Source organism: Panicum hallii, chromosome 7 (assembly GCF_002211085.1).
Source record: "Panicum hallii strain FIL2 chromosome 7, PHallii_v3.1, whole genome shotgun sequence".
Lineage (NCBI taxonomy): Eukaryota > Viridiplantae > Streptophyta > Magnoliopsida > Poales > Poaceae > Panicum > Panicum hallii.
The window spans coordinates 45,253,251-45,260,764 of NC_038048.1; positions in this window are offsets into that span (position 1 = coordinate 45,253,251).

Genomic DNA, 7,514 nt, shown 5'->3' on the forward strand with positions numbered 1-7,514 from the left:
CCCGCCTGTTCCGAGGACGAGAAAACCTGCAAGACTTTCTTACCTGCCCAAAACGACAATCGGGAGTCAAGAATCGAATCGTGCGTTAAATTAAATCCACAGTGGACCATGCCACCCTCCACCAAACCACAAGGCGAGCGCGGGCCGCTCGCGAGGCGGGGAGGGCGTTTCCGTCAGGTGCAAACCGAAATGGGCCCGTCGGGGTTAGTTGGGCTGGGAATCCGGGATGTCCTCCCCGCGCTCTCCCTGGCCCCCGGTGGTGGATCCAATCCAACTACCACCGCGCCGCGCCCCCGTCCCACGCCACGTCGGATGCGGCCGGGAGGGTTTGGTGGGCGATGGCGACGCCGCGCGGGGGTGGTGAGAGACAGAGACGTCCGAGCTTTCCTGCGGCAGACTCTGCTTTCTGATCCTGTCCTCGATCAGGCGTCGGTCCTGACATGGAGATGACTAGATGGCGCATGCACAGTGCAGGGCTTCGTGCTGATCCATGAATCTTCACCAGATGCATGTGCCGTGTGTCGATGTTCTGTTTCGTGTTGAAGGCCGCTTTTAAAAGAAGAAGAAGAAAAAACACCTGAAGAACGTGGGGCAGAAAAATTGGTGAAATGTACTAGAGTTCCACATGAAAAGTGTGCAAAGGGGTAAACAAGCAGTCGTAGGAGGGTTTACAAGGAGGTAAATGGAAGATCCTGATGCAACATTTTGTCTTACAATCGTTGGTTGGCAGGTAGCGTCGTGTCATGATTTGATCATGTACTGTAACGTGTAATCAGTGGCCAAGCTTGAGAAAATTATAGTGGGTGCGTTTGCCGTGTGGGTGCATAGAATTCAATTATGGAGGGGGTGCAAATATGGTGAAAATTTGAATATGATCGCTGTTTTTTTTATTTTTTTAGGGGTACATTAGCACCCCTAATTAGTATGTAGCTTTGCCCCTGTGTGTAATCCTTGCGTTGACCGGGATCTTACATGCACGTAGATATGTTCTTACCTTCCTCGCAAAAAAAAATATATGTTCTTACCTACCCTTCCCCGGGATCTCTAGGGGGGAAAAAAACAAAAAAGACCCTTGGACAGTTGGTGCACCGTCCACATAAGCACCCACAGGCCGAGCTTATCTGGTTGGAGACATAATGGCTCATGAATTATTATTTAGCGGCACCTAATTAAACAAGCCTCCGTTAGTCATGGTTTCCAGGACCAGGTCTTGGATCGTGCGACATGGGAGGGCCATGCATGCAACAGCGTCCTCAACAAGAGCCTCATGTCACGACTTAAATTTTTTTTATCGTATGACTTACAAATTCGTTCCATGGAATGAACACGAAGCGCCTCAGCTCTCGGACGAGGCCGCGGCACCCCCATGATGTCAGCAGGCCCAGGAGAACTTGACGATGGGCCCAGTTTATTTAGTGTTAAGAGATAATGGGCCTAGCCCACGCCCCTCGCCCTGCTGAACAATAATAGCACCCAAATTGTGGAAGGTGCAGCTTTTGTCATCCAGCATTTCAGCTTGTGTGCAGTCTCCTTCCTTTCCAGACACGAGGTACGACACGCGTCTAGAGAGGGAGATGGGAGAGATACACTGATGGACAAGGGAAACTGAACTGTAGCATCAGGTTGTATGTTCTTCTTTTCTGATCTTAGAGTGCGTTTGGTTAACCTGTGAGCTGTGTGAAAAACCTGCTGTGAGCTGTGAGCTGTGAAAAAGCTGAAAACCGTTTGGTTCAACCTGCTGTGAAACTGTAGATTTGATATAAAATGTATGTAACGCCCCTGAGGCTCTAAAATGTTGTTTGTATGTAAAATAAACATAATGCTGTGATTTTTGCATTAAATTATATGTTATGAAATTAAATATTATATATATAAATAAGTGCATTGTTCATTTCAAAAGAGTTGTCAGCTACATAGCAATCTCATGTTCCACTTGCATTAGCTATCGAACTAGCTATCCTATCACGAATTGTGTTCATAGTAACTTCATTCTCTCCCTCTATCTCACGACCATCATCTTGAGTTTGTTCCTCAACATTTGATGCTCTTGGTATATACTCCTCATCTGCGTCACACCTCTCAAACTCCTTATCACGCAACTAACTATCACAGATGAAATTGTATAGTGCAAAACAAGCTATGATGATCTCTTTCTGCCGTTCAGCTGAGAAACTCGGCATAGCTTTCAATATGCGCCATTTTTGGTTGAGAACTCCAAATGCTTGCTCAATGATATTGCGAAGAGAGGAGTGCAAAAAGTTAAATAACTCATACTTCCCTTGTGGTGGACATCCACGACGATGACAAAATTCTGGTATATGGTACCTAGTCCCCTTAAAAGGTGTAAGGTATCCAGTTCGATTTGGATAACCGGAGTCAACAAGGTAGTATTTATCTGAAAATGAAAAATAAGTTAGCATTGTAAAAAATGATGATCAAAGTGTATAAGGGACTATTTATCTTTAGGAGGTACAGGAAATGAAGGAAAGTTTGCCAATGCACGGTTAAGGATCCGTGTATCATGTGCGGAATCCGCCCATCCAGCAACCACAAATGTGAACCTCATATCAAAGTCACATATGGCAAGTATATTTTATGATGTATATCCATGACGACAAGTGTAGTTAATCACCTCATCAGCCGGAACAACAACCGGGACAAGTGATCCATCTATTGCACCAATAGCACCCTTGAAATAAGGCCAGAAACGATGTTCTTTCAACTTCTCATGTTCATTGCTAAATGTTAGATCCTTCGGTTTGATGTTATGTTTTGCTAATTTAAGTAAACACTTCAATACCTCCTTGAATTTCATATGAACTGTCCATGTTGACCGGACAAAACGGTTTTCAGCTTGGGAAAATGACCGAGGCCCTCCAACAATGCATAAGAATATTGCCAATGATTCTATTGATGTAACATTTCTAGAAGATTTTAAACCATACGAAGACACCAATAAATCATAAAGAGTCATAAAAACCTCTGTACTGATCCGAAATATCTTGTAAAAATATCTTGGACGCTTGAAGCACTTCATGACCCAATCATAACCAGATTCCGGATCTTCTTTTGCTCTATATTCAGCTTTGTTAGCATATCGCTCATTGTAAAGAGCACCCAGATTTCCAAGAAGAGCAGCATGTTGAGATAACTCATTTAGTGAAAGAAGAGACTGCTGCCTTTTCTAGCCAGCTCTTCCATATTCGCATCCATCTATATAAACAAAGTAAATTGTTCAACAAATGCAGAAATAACGCTTTCAACATACAAGACAAAACTGGTTCCAACATACAAGGAAAAACTATTAAACATACACGGGAAAAATAGTTCCACCATACAAGACAAAACTGGTTCCAACATACATAACAAAACTGGTTCCAACGTAGAAAACAACACTGGTTCGAATGTAGAAAACAACACTGGTTCGAATGTCGAAAACAACACTGGTTCCAATGTAGAAAACAACACTGGTTCCAACATACAAGACAATTATTCAAACATACAAGAACTTAAGCAAATAAATGGTTGAAACACAAGAGAAATTGATCTATGTGGCCTTCTTCATCTCGTGCTCCCTCTCAATCAAATTAAACCTTCCTTCATTTGTTTCAAGCGCACTAAGTATCTCTCTAAACTCAGGCTTCATGATTAATAAGGTAGTTGTGTGCATCAAAGCAGTTTTTTTCTTGAATCCCACAATCCTTCACCATTCTCATGGCTTGTGCAATAGTTGGAACAGGGCTGAATTGTGGAGGAGCCAATGATGCTTCAAGACATGACCCAATTTTATCACCTGCACTTTCAATCCTCATGCATGTGTTCTTGTACATCCGAAAAAATGGACTCTTTTCCTTCTTCTCCTTAGTCGGACTAGACAATTGTTTGCGCTTCTTTGTTGCTGGATTTGGTTTCTCATTGGGAGTAATCTCCATTGTGTCCTCATCACTCGAGTCACTTGAAGAAATATCTCCCAGACATGATGCGGAAGCACCGGTGACATGCACCTTTTAAAACAGCATATGTAAATCATCAAGGTACTTCGGCCCCCGCTTTCGAAACCTGAGATGGATGCACTTGATACCTTTCTCTAGGTTGTTGCATTGCTATAAAATAAATTTAGCAAGGTCAGGAACGAAATATAACAAAGGCAAATAGAATTCCCTTAAAAAAACAAAACTTAACTCACCGCAAGATGTCCATCCCACCACGTGCTAGAACAATCAACAGTTTGATTCGCATCATCCCATCCAAGCCCAATGGCAGCATTTTTTAGTTCCATGAACACGGTGTAATCTTTTTTCATGTTGTCCAATTTATTCTTCAATTGTGACCTCACTAGTTTCAACCCGGTTCTTGCAAGATGTTTATCCTCAAGATTCTTCCAACCAGTTCTAGTAAAACAACCATTTGGTCTATTCCCAAGAATAAGCTCCTCCTTGCAAATGTCAATGAAGTGCTTCAAAGTGGCATTATCCCACACCGGCTTTTCACCCATCACTAATGTGAGGATCACAATCAATTATTTTTTCATCCACAAGCAATCGATGTATGCAGCATATCTCATATCAAAATAAAATTGTGAAGAACCAATACCTGTGAAGAGGAGATCGAATAGACGTGGAGGCTTGGGGACTCCGCCGACGTGGGTAGGCCGCCGGCATGGAGAGTAGCGTGAGGGAGAAAAGAAGATCCTGGGAATCAAAGCTATGCAGATGCCAAAGTATTGGTATTGAGCATTGAAGGCAGAGAAACTAATAAATGCAGAAGGTTAGTCAATCTACCGATTTAAAGTGCTTTTGCATCAAAAAGCCAATTCAGGTTCAGAGTTCAGTATAGAGATTGGCATGAGTTCAATGACTAGACTTTGATGCAAAGTGCAATTGACTAGACTTTGTTATGAATTGACGTGCTCATAAACTCCATAAGCTAGATCGAAAATGTAAGTAGCTATTAGCATCAGAGATTCCCTGTGAATCAGGAGCAGTACAGATGCAATCGTCTTTGCTTCTCATCAATTGCCCATGTTGCCCATAGGGTGAATAATTCAAGTTTGCAATTCATATCAGTCCAGTATTGCAATATTTGAATAATTATTGTAAGCAGTAATACACTTTGGAGTGCTTTGCCTGCTAGTTTATGCTTCGAGCATGTATGTGTCTCTCCAATATTCAAGTAATCTTAGAATTAAGAAATGCAACGCCATCTTTAGTTGCTCATTAGTGCATGGTTCATGCAAGATACTTTAACAGTAACTCTTATTAAAGTATCTATCTGTTCTGAATTGTCTTGCTCCTATTAAATTGTCATTTTCTGTTTGCATGATAAAAAAATTGTGTGTAGCATGGAAATAAATCGATAGTGTGAGAGAACAGGAGATCACTCTCCTGTGTACTCCCGCTGGCATTGATGTTTCCATGACTGATGCCCTCAATTTGTTTGATGAAATTGGCATAAGGTATACATTTTTTCCTTTCAATTTTACCTCCCTGGTTATTTATTTTTTTTATACTCACCTGGTTATTTAGTTTGGTTCCTTCACCATGCTACCCAAACAATTGTTCCAAGTCTTGTTACTAATTTCATATATGAATTAGTATCCCCCATTCGGTGGATTTGATGTTCAGTGAGGTTATAACCAGCTCTCCATATTTAGATATCAATAGTTTTATAAGTATTTGTCATCTTTAGTTATTAATTTTTATACTTCTTAGTCCCCAATCATGAGTGGTTCTCTAAATATTGTTTTACTGACTATGTAGTACAAATTCCAACACTAGCAGCATATCATTTAGGTAATTTTTTTCTCTCCTTTTGTATTGCAAATATCTAGTGGCTTCATGGCAATTCATTTTGTCGGGAATGTGTATGGATATACCTAAACCGGTCACATGTATTATTGACTATGCTATCCTGTTGATGCATAAGGTAATTTTTTCATTAGCTGTGAGCATTCGTTCCAAGTTATCAAATCTTTTGTTCCACGGCATACAAGATTTTGTTCCAGGTGATTTCTATATTTGTTGCAAACGACAAAAACCATTGTTCCAAGTGATTAAATATTTTGTTTTCCATGATATAAGATTTTGTTCCTTGTGATACAAACAATTGTTCCAACAGTTGGGAACATTTGCTCTTTTGTACTGCGGCATACAAGTTTTTACAGAAATTGGTGTGTGCTATCTTATCATGTTAACAAAGATGAAATTTTTGAGTAGACAAGAGAAGAAAATGCTACATGAAGTGAAGACGTCCCCGTTGAGTAGTCAATTGAGCTTTCTCTTTGATTCAACTTGAAAGAGAACTAGAAAAGTTTTTTATAGTTGGCCACTGAATGAATTATGTTGCTATTTAGACTTAGATAAAGGATTTTTTTTCAAGTTTGCCTTCTAGATTTCTAATACGAGGAGACATAGAGAAAAATAAAGCTTTAAAATGCATTCATGTGTGTAACTGCACGTCTGCCCTGGAGAGAGAGATGAATCGGCCCAGCATTCTACCCCCCAAAATGCCCTTTGTTGAACATGAGAGCAATCAAAATCTGGAGACACACTAGATAGACGGCATGAATGAATTCATCGTGATCGCAGATGTAAATCAACACGGTAATGGGGCCTCGACCGCTCGGATCATACCAAACTGCGGCCTCGGAGAAGCGTCGGTGCGGCTGGCACTGGCGCAGCACGTGGAGGTCGCCGCCGGGGCAGAACTCGGTGAGGACCAGTGGTCCCCCTCGGCGACGCCGTAGAGCCGCGGCAGGAAGGGGTGCTCCACGGCCTCGAGGATCTCACGCTCCGTGCGCGCGCGGCCCTCCTTGTTGCGCCCCTCCACCTCGGGAGCTCTTGACCGGGGTGGATCCACGCGGAGGGAAGGGGAAAGTGGAGGTTGGAGCAGCCGGGAGTGGCTCCTTCGCCGCGGGCGGGGAGGAGCGCCGCCTGGGTGCCCGCCGGCGAGGAGGAGCTGCCCTCCTTGTTGCGCCCCTCTACCTCGGGAGATCTTGACCGGGGCAGATCCACACGGAGGGAAGGGGAAAGTGGGGGTTGGAGCAGCTAGGGATGGCTCCTTTGCCGCGGGCGGGGAGGAGTGCCGCTTGGGTGCCCGCCGGCGAGGAGGAGCGGCCCTCCTTGTTGCACCCCTCCACCTCGGGAGATCTTGACCGGGGCAGATCCACGCGGAGGGAAGGGGGGAAGTGGGGGTTGGAGCAGCCGGGAGTGGCTCCTTCGCCGCGGGCGGGGAGGAGCGCCGCCTGGGTGCCCGCCGGCGAGGAGGAGCGGCGCTCGGCCGGCCGCACCTTGGGAGGAGGCGGTTGGGCAGATCGACACGGAGGGGAAGGGGAATGCGGAGAAGCTGCTCGCGGGCTGCTGCGAAGACAAAACGCGCAAACACGGCTGCGGTGTGATAAGCACGTCGCGAACGTCCGCCCTTTGGTTCTGCTGGCGCGTTCCAAACGCCAACGCTGGCTGTCGACGCCCAACCAAACGGGGCCTTAGAGGTATGTTTCTTTCACAACACAACCA